Raw genomic sequence first — 12,743 nt, 5'->3', positions numbered from 1 at the left:
ATTACTGCATTGTCGGAACTAGAAGCACAAGCATTTTCTGCCACACTCACACTAACATCTGCTAACCATGTGTATGTGACAAATAAAAATGTGATTTGATTTGTGTGTGTGTGTGTGTGTGTGTGGTGGTGGGGGGGTTATTCTACTGAACTAACATGGATTTTTTTTTTAATTGTCATACATTAGATAATTTAGCTATTTGATTTAACATTTTGGTACCCCTTTAGGTATCACCAAAAAATAGAAAATAATTATTTGATAAAATATTGAATTTGGTCTTTACTACTATAGCCCATAGAAACATGTTGAATAACACATTCATAAATGGCCAAAGAGACAGTCAAGACATTTATTATAACGAGTTAGGTTTTGATGCGTATGTCGTATATCTAGAAGATATTATAAAGCTCAGGAAGTATTTCTGTTTTTTTTTAAACATTTTTAACTCCTTATTTATGTTGGCACAAAACTTCCTCAAAACGTCCATTCATTTGTATGGGTTACCTTCAGAACAGTCCCATGGGGCTTGTAGGTGTCGTAGAGCAAAATGGACCATCGTTTTCGTTTCGAGTCTCATCTTTCCACAGGGTGGTCATATTATACTGAACAAAAAATATAAACGCAACATGTAAAGTGTTGTTTCCATGTTCCATGAGCTGAAATAAAAGAGCTCAGAAATGTTCCATATGCACAAAAAGCTTATTTCTCTCAAATTAGTTAGCATTTCTCCTTTGCCAAGATAATCCATCAGCCTGACAGGTGTGGCTTTACAAGAAGCTGATTAAAGAACATGATCATTACACAGGTGCACCTTAGTGCTCGGGATTGTCCTGGGGACAATAAAGGCCACTCTAAAATGTGCCATTTTTTCACACAACACAATCCCACAGATGTCCGCTGAATAGAACGTTCATTTCTCTACCAAAAGTCGCCTCTAACGCTTCTTTTAGAGAATTCTGCAGTACTTTCAACCGGCCTCACGTGTATTGAGATGCAAAACACCAGATATCGCCAGCTTAAACTGAAGGATTTTGATGGGGATTTTTTTATTATGCATTTATGATTCCCCTCAACGACATGTTCTCATGAAAATGTAGGAGACAGATGAGGGAAGCAGTGTAGTCTATACACTGTAAATGCATGTACTCAACTCATGAGCAGTTGTTATATCAAATGTTCTCATGATGCTAGTCCTCTGTTGGTTATCATATCCACATGCTGTATGTTTGATAGCATAACAGCAATAGCACTTTGTACAAAAAGGGTAGATTGGTTGAGCAGACCAATACTTCCATGGTGTTGGTCAATTAGTGCTTGGGTATCTATTTTGTGAGCCATTTGTTCTATCTTGTACCATGGGAACCAGAAGAGCATGGATTGGACTTCAAAGGAGCTTTCTCTAGGCTCACTCCACAGCCAGTGTCACGGCCGCCAAAATAAGTGGACCAAAGTGCAGCGTGGTGAGTGTACATTTTATTTTATTTTAAAATGTCGCCAGCAAAACAAAAAACGAAAGAAACAACCGTGAAGCTTGCAGGGCTAAGTGCCACAAACATAGTTAACCACCCACATTTAAAGGAGGGAAAAGGGTTACCTAAGTAGTGATTCCCAATCAGAGACAAACAATAGACAGCTGTCCCTGATTGAGAACCATACCCGGCCAAAACATAGAAATTGTCATGTTTTGTCATTTATTATCTTGTCTTGTCCCTGTGCTTCCCATTCTATTCGTTTCCCTCTGCTGGTCTTATTAGGTTCTTTCCTCTTTCTATCCCTCTCTCTCCCCTCCTCTCTCACTCTCTCGCTCTCTCTTCTCTCTATCGCTCCGTTCCTGCTCCCAGCTGTTCCTATTCCCCTAATCAATCATTTAGTCTTCCCACACCTGTTCCCGATCCTTTCCCCTGATTAGAGTCCCTATTTCTTCCTTTGTGTTCCGTTCCTGTCCTGTCGGTTCCTTGTCTAGAATTCACCGTGCTGTGTTTGTGTATCGCCCTGTCGTGTCGTGTTTTCCTCAGATGCTGCGTGGTGAGCAGGTGTCTGAGTCTGTCTGGTTCAAGTGCCTTCCCGAGGCAACCTGCTGTTCACCTGCTGTTCAAGATCGAGTCTCCAGTTTGTCCTCAGTCATTTCGAGTGAAAGTTGTGTTTTTGTTTGTATTTACTTTACTGGATTAAAGACTCTGTTTTCGCCAAGTCGCTTTGGGTCCTCTTTCACCTGCATGACAGAAATAAAGAAATATAGAAAACAAAAATAGAATGCCCACCCCACATCACACCTGACCTAACCAAAATAGAGAAATAAAACGGCTCTCTAAGGTCAGGGCATGACAGTACCCCCTCCGTCGCTGGAGACCGTCGCTGGAGGCTCCGGACTAGAGGCCATCGTTGGAGGCTTCGCGCCATGACTCCTCACTGGAGGCTTCGTGCCATGGATCATCACTGGAGGCTTCTTGCCATGGATCATCACTGGAGGCTTCGTGCCATGGATCATCACTGGAGGCTTCGTGCCATGGATCATCACTGGAGGCTTCTTGCCATGGATCATCACTGGAGGCTTCTTGCCATGGATCCTCACTGGAGGACTCACCGGGCTGGAGAGACACACAGGAGGCCTGGTGCGTAGTGTGGGCATCGGATACACTAGGCCGGTGCACTGGAAGTCTCGAGCGCAGAGCTGGCACAACCCTTTCTGGCTGGATGCCCACTTCCACCCGGAAAATGTAACAGTAGAATCCCATGAGCAGGAGTTTTTATTAAATAGTACAAGTGCTATTGCTGTTTTGCTTTCAAACCCACAGCATGTGGATATGACCATCAATAGATGACTAGCTATCTTGGTGGGGATAAAGACATACATGTGGGATGCATGCCAGCAAAGCCACTACTCAACAAAACACTAAACAATACATTAATTGCACTATACTGTGCCCACAAACTGTTAAGACCCCAACAGCAGTCCCAACACCTTACCACTGCTACACCTGGCTTTCAGCGGAGCCTTGCCTGGCAGCGAAACAGTTCATTCAGCCTCATTTACTGCCTTATGAAAAAACACAGATGATACGACTAACTTGCTTAAACAAATGTGGTTTCTACTGACAATTGAGAAAGTACGGCATAAGGGGACGAGCTGGCTTGGCTACCCCTGGTTCCATCGATGTCGGCCCCGGAACCTGACGTCACCACCAAACGGAGCGCCAGCCCCCCCCAATGTTTCATACGATGGCTGCTGCATCCTGTAAGAAACGACGCCGGAGTCGAGAAGCAGGTACGGGGAGTTGACATTTAATCTGGAACAGACAGAGAACAAGACAGGAGCAGCGTCAGCACACGGGTATACAAGGACAAATGCCAAACCCATGCAGCAGCGGGAACAGAGATGAGGAGGTAATAAACAGGTGATTGAGTCCAGGTGAGTCCAATAAAACGCTGATGCGCATGACGGGGAAAGGCAGGTGTGTGTACTGATGGTGGAAGGAGTGCACAATGCTGGGAGCCTCGCGCCTTGCGCACCAGGGAGGGAGAGCGGGAGCAGGCGTGCACATATTATCCATTTATTTAGATATCCCGCTAGTGGTGTGGGGGCTGTGCTTTGGCAAAGTGGGTGGGGTTATATCCTGCCTGTTTGGCCCTGTCCGGGGGTATCGTCGGACGGGGCCACAGTGTCTCCCGACCCCTCCTGTCTCAGCCTCCAGTATTTACGCTGTAATAGTTTATGTGTCGTGGGGCTAGGGTCAGTCTGTTAAATCTGGAGTATTTCTCCAGTCTTATCCGGTGTCCTGTGTGAAATTAAGTATGCTCTCTCTAATTCTCTCTCTCTCTTTTTCTCTCTCTTTCTCTCTCTCCCTCTCTCTCTCTTTCTTTAACTCAGAGCCCTAGGAGCCCTCAGGACTACCTGGCCTGATGACTCCTTGCTGTCCCCAGTCCACCTGGTCATACTGCTGCTCCAGTTTCAACTCTTCTGCCTGCAGCTATGGAACCCTGACCTGTTCACTGGATGTGCTATCTTGTCCCAGACCTGCTGTTTTCAACTCTCTAGAGACAAATCAAATCAAATCAAATCAAATTTTATTTGTCACATACACATGGTTAGCAGATGTTAATGCGAGTGTAGCGAAATGCTTGTGCTTCTAGTTCCGACAATGCAGTGATAACCGACAAGTAATCTAACTAACAATTCCAAAACTACTGTCTTATACACAGTGTAAGGGGATAAGGAACATGTACATAAGGATATATGAATGAGTGATGGTACAGAGCAGCATACAGTAGATGGTATCGAGTACAGTATATACATATGAGATGAGTGTGTAGACAAAGTAAACAAAGTGGCATAGTTAAAGTGGCTAGTGATACATGTGTTACATAAGGATGCAGTCGATGATGTAGAGTACAGTATATACATATGCATATGAGATGAATAATGTAGGGTAAGTAACATTATATAAGGTAGCATTGTTTAAAGTGGCTAGTGATATATTTACATCATTTCCCATTATTAAAATGGCTGGAGTTGGGTCAGTGTCAATGACAGTGTAGTTGGCAGCAGCCACTCAGTGTTAGTGGTGGCTGTTTAACAGTCTGATGGCCTTGAGATAGAAGCTGTTTTTCAGTCTCTCGGTCCCAGCTTTGATGCACCTGTACTGACCTCGCCTTCTGGATGATAGCGGGGTGAACAGGCAGTGGTTCGGGTGGTTGATGTCCTTGATGATCTTTATGGCCTTCCTGTAACAACGGGTGGTGTAGGTGTCCTGGAGGGCAGGTAGTTTGCCCCCGGTGATGCGTTGTGGAGTCCTCACTACCCTCTGGAGAGCCTTACGGTTGAGGGCGGAGCAGTTGCCGTACCAGGCGGTGATACAGCCCGCCAGGATGCTCTCGATTGTGCATCTGTAGAAGTTTGTGAGTGCTTTTGGTGACAAGCCAAATGTCTTCAGCCTCCTGAGGTTGAATAGGCGCTGCTGCGCCTTCTTCACGACGCTGTCAGTGTGAGTGGACCAATTCAGTTTGTCTGTGATGTGTATGCCGAGGAACTTAAAACTAGCTACCCTCTCCACTACTGTTCCATCGATGTGGATAGGGGGGTGTTCCCTCTGCTGTTTCCTGAAGTCCACAATCATCTCCTTAGTTTTGTTGACGTTGAGTGTGAGGTTATTTTCCTGACACCACACTCCGAGGGCCCTCACCTCCTCCCTGTAGGCCGTCTCAGCCGTTGTTGGTAATCAAGCCTACCACTGTTGTGTCGTCCGCAAACTTGATGATTGAGTTGGAGGCGTGCGTGGCCACACAGTCGTGGGTGAACAGGGAGTACAGGAGAGGGCTCAGAACGCACCCTCGTGGGGCCCCCGTGTTGAGGATCAGCGGGAGGAGATGTTGTTGCCTACCCTCACCACCTGGGGGCGGCCCGTCAGGAAGTCCAGTACCCAGTTGCACAGGGCGGGGTCGAGACCCAGGGTGGGTTAGGGCAGTGTGCAGTGTGGTTGAGATTGCATCGTCTGTGTACCTATTTGGGCGGTAAGCAAATTGGAGTGGGTCTAGGGTGTCAGGTAGGGTGGAGGTGATATGGTCCTTGACTAGTCTCTCAAAGCACTTCATGATGACGGAAGTGAGTGCTACGGGGCGGTAGTCGTTTAGCTCAGTTACCTTAGCTTTCTTGGGAACAGGAACAATGGTTGCCCTCTTGAAGCATGTGGGAACAGCAGACTGGTATAGGGATTGATTGAATATGTCCGTAAACACACCGGCCAGCTGGTCTGCGCATGCTCTGAGGGCGCGGCTGGGGATGCCGTCTGGGCCTGCAGCCTTGCGAGGGTTAACACGTTTAAATGTCTTACTCACCTCGGCTGCAGTGAAGGAGAGACCGCATGTTTCCGTTGCAGGCCGTGTCAGTGGCACTGTATTGTCCTCAAAGCGGGCAAAAAGTTATTTAGTCTGCCTGGGAGCAAGACATCCTGGTCCGTGACTGGGCTGGATTTCATCTTGTAGTCCGTGATTGACTGTAGACCCTGCCACATGCCTCTTGTGTCTGAGCCATTGAATTGAGATTCCACTTTGTCTCTGTACTGGCTGACGCTTAGCTTGTTTGATAGCCTTTCAACTCTTCTGCCTGCAGCTATGGAACCCTGACCTGTTCACTGGATGTGCTATCTTGTCCCAGACCTGCTGTTTTCAACTCTCTAGAGACAGCATGTGCGGTAGAGATACTCTGAATGATTGGCTATGAAAAGCCAACTGACATTACTCCTGAGGTGCTGACCTGTTGCACCCTCTACAACCACTGTGATTATTATTATCTGACCCTGCTGGTCAGCTATGAACATTTGAACATCTTGGCCATGTACCGTTATAATCTCCACATGGCACAGCCAGAATAGGACTGGCCACCACTCATTGCATGGTTCCCTCTAGGTTTCTTCCTAGGTTCCGGCCTTTCTAGGGAGTTTTCCTAGCCACCGTACTTCTACACCTGCACTGCTTACTGTTTGGGGTTTTTGGCTGGGTTTCTGTACAGCACTTTGTGACATCAGCTGATGTAAGTAGTTTCGTTGGTGGAGTTTAAACACTTAGTTGATGTTTTTATCATAGAAGAGAGTGTAATTGTTTTTAGGCCAGCTGTTTTTAGTCAAGACGTTTGTGTTTTTAGTGTGAAATGTTTTGTTGTACTGTATGTTTGTTTCTAGTTTTGTTTAATGTTGTGTTAGTGTATGTAAGTTGTTTTGTCACCAGAAGCGTTGTGCCCTCTGCTGTTATTGGACCCGGTCTCTCTTGGAAAGTGCGGTAAAGCGCAAGAAAAAAAAAACCTGTATAAATAAAGGTACAATAAAATGTAAATAATAATAAAAAATAAAGGCTTTATAAATAAATGTTATTGATTGAATAACAAATCATCAATCATCTGATTCAGTGCAGTACAAGTTGAGTGCCCCTTAAATATATGTATGCTGAAAGTCAGTATTTATCTTGTTCTCTGAAAAAAAGCATTGTATTTGGTCAAACACCATTCTCACCATCAGTTTATTAAGAACAAGCAGCAAACTGATTGGGAGGCTGTTAGCCAGCAATGGGTGTCTCCCACACCAACTTGACCAAAATCAAAACAGCAATCCGTCTCTTTCATTATTAGATATTTTATACAAAATTAGGATGGTTCACTATTCAATGTCGTCATTTCACTTCTGAGTTATTCCCCTTAGAAATGAAATAGTCATTGAAATGATATAAATGACACAATGAACAATGGAGATGGATTGTTTTTTTGCCCATGATATCATTTACGGCACCGCCAAAGTATTTTTCTATTGTGTTTCATGTAATTTACCTTGGCTTGGAAAGAGGAGACAGAGGGATGTGAGAGAGAGGTTTATTAATCCTTGACCATGAAATGTGGGATGTGGGTACAGGGCAGCTGAAAAGGAACAGCAGAGGGGCTAAGGATCTTGGAAATGGGGGAAAGGGCCGATAAAACGGGGAAGAGTTTGCGGGACTATACCCGGAGGGGCAGCTCCCAGCAGACAGCCATACCCGCTGCCCAAGATGATAGTGGGGAGCCAGGGTCCAGTGGCTCTCTTTCCAGGTGCCCGACAGCGGCGGACTAACATCTGGGCAGAGGGTATGTTGACCTCTTTCTCTTGCTCCGGGAAGAGTGGGGGCTGATAACCAATGCAACACTTGAAGGGCTAGAGCCCAGTGGCCGGGCAGGGTGTTCCCGTGAGTACTCCACCCACGCGAGATGCTGGCTTCAGGTGATGGGATTGGCCTGAAACGAGGCACCAAAGAGTCGTCTCCAGGTCCTGATTGGCGAACTCCACTGGCAGATGGATTGGGGATGAAACCCGGAGGATAAGCTGGCCCGAACGACCCAATGAGTGTGCAGAAACGCCTTCCAGAACCGGGACTGAGGGCCACAGTTGGACACCATGTCCACGGGACCCAGAAGAAGATGTGCTACACCATGAGCTGGGCCATCTCCTTGGCTGAAGGTAGTTTGGGATGGGTGGCTTTGGGAAACCTGTCCACCACCATGAGGATAGTGGTGTTGCCATCAGACGGAGGGGAGACCAGTGACGAAGTCCAGATATATATGTGATCAGGGATGGTGAGGGACAGGAAGAGGTTGAAGGAGGCCAGCCAGAGCTTGCCAAAGGGTCTTGTTCTGAGCACAGACAATGCAGGCGGCGAATAACGCTGGGACGTTCAGGAACCATGGTGGGCAACCAAAAGCTTTGTCGCATAAAGGCCAGGGTCCGACGGGGAGCCAGGGTTGCAGACAAACCTGGAGGAATGAACCCATTCCAGGACCTGGGAGCGGGCAGCGGAGAGGTCGAGGCTTCTTCAGAGGAGCCCACAGGAAGACATCCCTGGGCAGGCTGTGCCGACTTCAGGCAATGGGCCTGGCAGAACAGGCTCCAGCCCACAATAGGACCAGCAGTCCAGTTGATAAGGGGATTGTGGCGCTGGAGCAAGAAAACCCCAATACCACGGGAACCTGAGGAGACTTGATGAGGATAAACTGTGTAGACTCACCGTGGTTGCCGGACACATGCAGGTGGATAGGAGTTGTATTGTGGGTAAGCCTGCCTATAGAGAGCCCATCAGTGCTCTAACTCTCCATATGGCCCACCAGAGTAGTCGTACCTACTGATGAGCCTGGTCTATTTAAAGAACATAATGACCGGCAGTTCTGCAATACAGACACCTCTGGGTGTTAACTTTGGGAGAAAGGCGTGCCGCTAAGGGACAAGTCGACAACATCGGTGAAATTGCAGAGTGAGAAAATTCAAACTACAGTATTATAAATATTTAACTTTCATAAAATCACAAGTGTAATACATCAAAATAAAGCCTTCTTTTTAATCCAATGTCAGATTTCAAAAGGCTTTACGGCAAAAATCAAACCATGCGATTATCTGAGGACAGCGCCCCGCATACAAAACCATTGAAAACATATTTCAACCAGGGAGTGCAACATGAAAGTCAGAAATAGAGATATAATAAAAGCCTTTACCTTTGAGAGAAACTGTTACACTCAACTGAACGACTTGATTAGTTTAGTGTTAGCTAGCTACATAGCTGTCTTTGCTGTCTTCGTATCATCGTATCATCGTATCCAAGATAATTGTGTTGTTTAGGTTTAGAGTGTGTAGTCTTAGAGTGATTATCTTAATTTACCGAGGTTAGCTAGCCAGCTATTTGTCGTCCTTAACGTAGGTGACTCTGCTAGCTAGCCAACAGCTAACCAACGCTAGCCAACGTCTTCTGTATAGAACTCAACTACCCGGTCGCATTCACAGGTTGTATCACATTTTCACTTCATTTTCATTACAGTACAACGGTTTGATTTGTTTGATCGTAGCTAGCTACTTAGCTAGCTACATAGCCGTCTTTGTATCAAAGATAATTGTGTAGTCTAGAGCGATTTTCTAGGTTCGCTAGCCATCTATTGTCGTTCTTTTAACGCAACGTAACGTAAACAACACTGCTAGCTAGCCTGCTAGCCCCGAATAGCAACACTGCAGAAACTATTACACTCAACGGAACGACTTGATTAGTGTAGTGTCAACAACGCACCCACTGCCAGCTGGCCTACTTCAGCAGTACTGTATCATTTTAATCATTTTAGTCAATAAGATTCTTGCTACGTAGCTTAACTTTCTGAACATTCGAGACGTGTAGTCCACTTGTCATTCAATCTCCTTTGCATTAGCGTAGCCTCTTCTGTAGCCTGTCAACTATGTGTCGGTTTATCCCTGTTCTCTCCTCTCTGCACAGACCATACAAACGCTCCTCACCGCGTGGCCGCGGCCACCCTACTCTGGTGGTCCCAGCGCGCACGACCCACGTGGAGTTCAGGTCTCCGGTAGCCTCTGGAACTGCCAATCTGCGGTCAACAAGGCAGAGTTCATCTCAGCCCATGCCTCCCTCCAGTCCCTCGACTTCTTGGCCCTGACGGAAACATGGATCACCACAGACAACACTGCTACTCCTACTGCTCTCTCTTCGTCCGCCCACGTGTTCTCGCACACCCCGAGAGCGTCTGGTCAGCGGGGTGGTGGCACCGGGATCCTCATCTCTCCCAAGTGGTCATTCTCTCTTTCTCCCCTTACCCATCTGTCTATCGCCTCCTTTGAATTCCATGCTGTCACAGTTACTAGCCCTTTCAAGCTTAACATCCTTATCATTTATCGCCCTCCAGGTTCCTCGGAGAGTTCATCAATGAGCTTGATGCCTTGATAAGCTCCTTTCCTGAGGACGGCTCACCTCTCACAGTTCTGGGCGACTTTAACCTCCCCACGTCTACCTTTGACTCTTTCCTCTCTGCCTCCTTCTTTCCACTCCTCTCCTCTTTTGACCTCACCCTCTCACCTTCCCCCTACTCACAAGGCAGGCAATACGCTCGACCTCATCTTTACTAGATGCTGTTCTTCCACTAACCTCATTGCAACTCCCCTCCAAGTCTCCGACCACTGCCTTGTATCCTTTTCCCTCTCGCTCTCATCCAACACCTCCCACACTGCCCCTACTCGGATGGTATCGCGCCGTCCCAACCTTCGCTCTCTCTCCCCCGCTACTCTCTCCTCTTCCATCCTATCATCTCTTCCCTCCGCTCAAACCTTCTCCCACCTATCTCCTGATTCTGCCTCCTCAACCCTCCTCTCCTCCCCTCTCTGCATCCCTTGACTCTCTATGTCCCCTATCCTCCAGGCCGGCTCGGTCCTCCCCTCCCGCTCCGTGGCTCGATGACTCATTGCGAGCTCACAGAACAGGGCTCCGGGCAGCCGGCGGAAATGGAGGAAAACTCGCCTCCCTGCGGACCTGGCATCCTTTCCTCCCTCCTCTCTACATTTTCCTCCTCTGTCTCTGCTGCTAAAGCCACTTTCTACCACGCTAAATTCCAAGCTTCTGCCTCTAACCCTAGGAAGCTCTTTGCCACCTTCTCCTCCCTCCTGAATCCTCCGCCCCCTCCCCCCCCTCCTCCCTCTCTGCAGATGACTTCGTCAACCATTTTGAAAAGAAGGTCGACGACATCCGATCCTCGTTTGCTAAGTCAAACGACACTGCTGGTTCTGCTCACACTGCCCTACCCTGTGCTCTGACCTCTTTCTCCCCTCTCTCTCCAGATGAAATCTCGCGTCTTGTGACGGCCGGCCGCCCAACAACCTGCCCGCTTGACCCTATCCCCTCCTCTCTTCTCCAGACCATTTCCGGAGACCTTCTCCCTTACCTCACCTCGCTCATCAACTCATCCCTGACCGTTGGCTACGTCCCTTCCGTCTTCAAGAGAGCGAGAGTTGCACCCCTTCTGAAAAAACCTACACTCGATCCCTCCGATGTCAACAATTACAGACCAGTATCCCTTCTTTCTTTTCTCTCCAAAACTCTTGAACGTGCCGTCCTTGGCCAGCTCTCCCGCTATCTCTCTCTGAATGACCTTCTTGATCCAAATCAGTCAGGTTTCAAGACTAGTCATTCAACTGAGACTGCTCTCCTCTGTATCACGGAGCGCTCCGCACTGCTAAAGCTAACTCTCTCTCCTCTGCTCTCATCCTTCTAGATCTATCGGCTGCCTTCGATACTGTGAACCATCAGATCCTCCTCTCCACCCTCTCCGAGTTGGGCATCTCCGGCGCGGCCCACGCTTGGATTGCGTCCTACCTGACAGGTCGCTCCTACCAGGTGGCGTGGCGAGAATCTGTCTCCTCACCACGCGCTCTCACCACTGGTGTCCCCAGGGCTCTGTTCTTGGCCCTCTCCTATTCTCGCTATACACCAAGTCACTTGGCTCTGTCATAACCTCACATGGTCTCTCTTATCATTGCTATGCAGACGACACACAATTAATCTTCTCCTTTCCCCCTTCTGATGACCAGGTGGCGAATCGCATCTCTGCATGTCTGGCAGACATATCAGTGTGGATGACGGATCACCACCTCAAGCTGAACCTCGGCAAGACGGAGCTGCTCTTCCTCCCGGGAAGGACTGCCCGTTCCATGATCTCGCCATCACGGTTGACAACTCCATTGTGTCCTCCTCCCAGAGCGCCAAGAACCTTGGCGTGATCCTGGACAACACCCTGTCGTTCTCAACTAACATCAAGGCGGTGGCCCGTTCCTGTAGGTTCATGCTCTACAACATCCGCAGAGTACGACCCTGCCTCACACAGGAAGCGGCGCAGGTCCTAATCCAGGCACTTGTCATCTCCCGTCTGGATTACTGCAACTCGCTGTTGGCTGGGCTCCCTGCCTGTGCCATTAAACCCCTTCAACTCATCCAGAACGCCGCAGCCCGTCTGGTGTTCAACCTTCCCAAGTTCTCTCACGTCACCCCGCTCCTCCGTTCTCTCCACTGGCTTCCAGTTGAAGCTCGCATCCGCTACAAGACCATGGTGCTTGCCTACGGGCCCTCAGTACCTCCAGGCTCTGATCGGGCCCTACACCCAAACAAGGGCACTGCGTTCATCCACCTCTGGCCTGCTCGCCTCCTACCACTGAGGAAGTACAGCTCCCGCTCAGCCCAGTCAAAACTGTTCGCTGCCCTGGCCCCCAATGGTGGAACAAACTCCCTCACGAGCGCCAGGACAGCGGAGTCAATCACCACCTTCCGGAGACACCTGAAACCCCACCTCTTTAAGGAATACCTAGGATGGGTTAAGTAATCCCTCTCCTTACCCCTAAGTTTTAGATGCTATTGTTAAGTGACTGTCCCACTGGATGTCATAAGGTGAATGCGCAATTTGTAAGTGGCTCTGGATA

The 12,743-nt window shown here is 48.3% G+C and overlaps 1 protein-coding gene across 1 annotated transcript in view; it reads right to left on the bottom strand.

The window, feature by feature from the left end:
• LOC124008009 (stromal interaction molecule 2-like) overlaps window positions 1–12,743 on the bottom strand; it is a 144,771-nt gene that overhangs the window by 88,579 nt on the left and 43,449 nt on the right. The gene's annotated exons all lie outside the window — the stretch shown is intronic.

This window comes from Oncorhynchus gorbuscha, linkage group LG21 (genome assembly GCF_021184085.1).
Source record: "Oncorhynchus gorbuscha isolate QuinsamMale2020 ecotype Even-year linkage group LG21, OgorEven_v1.0, whole genome shotgun sequence".
Taxonomy (NCBI): Eukaryota; Metazoa; Chordata; class Actinopteri; order Salmoniformes; family Salmonidae; genus Oncorhynchus; species Oncorhynchus gorbuscha.
This window is presented reverse-complemented; position numbering and strand designations above follow the sequence as displayed.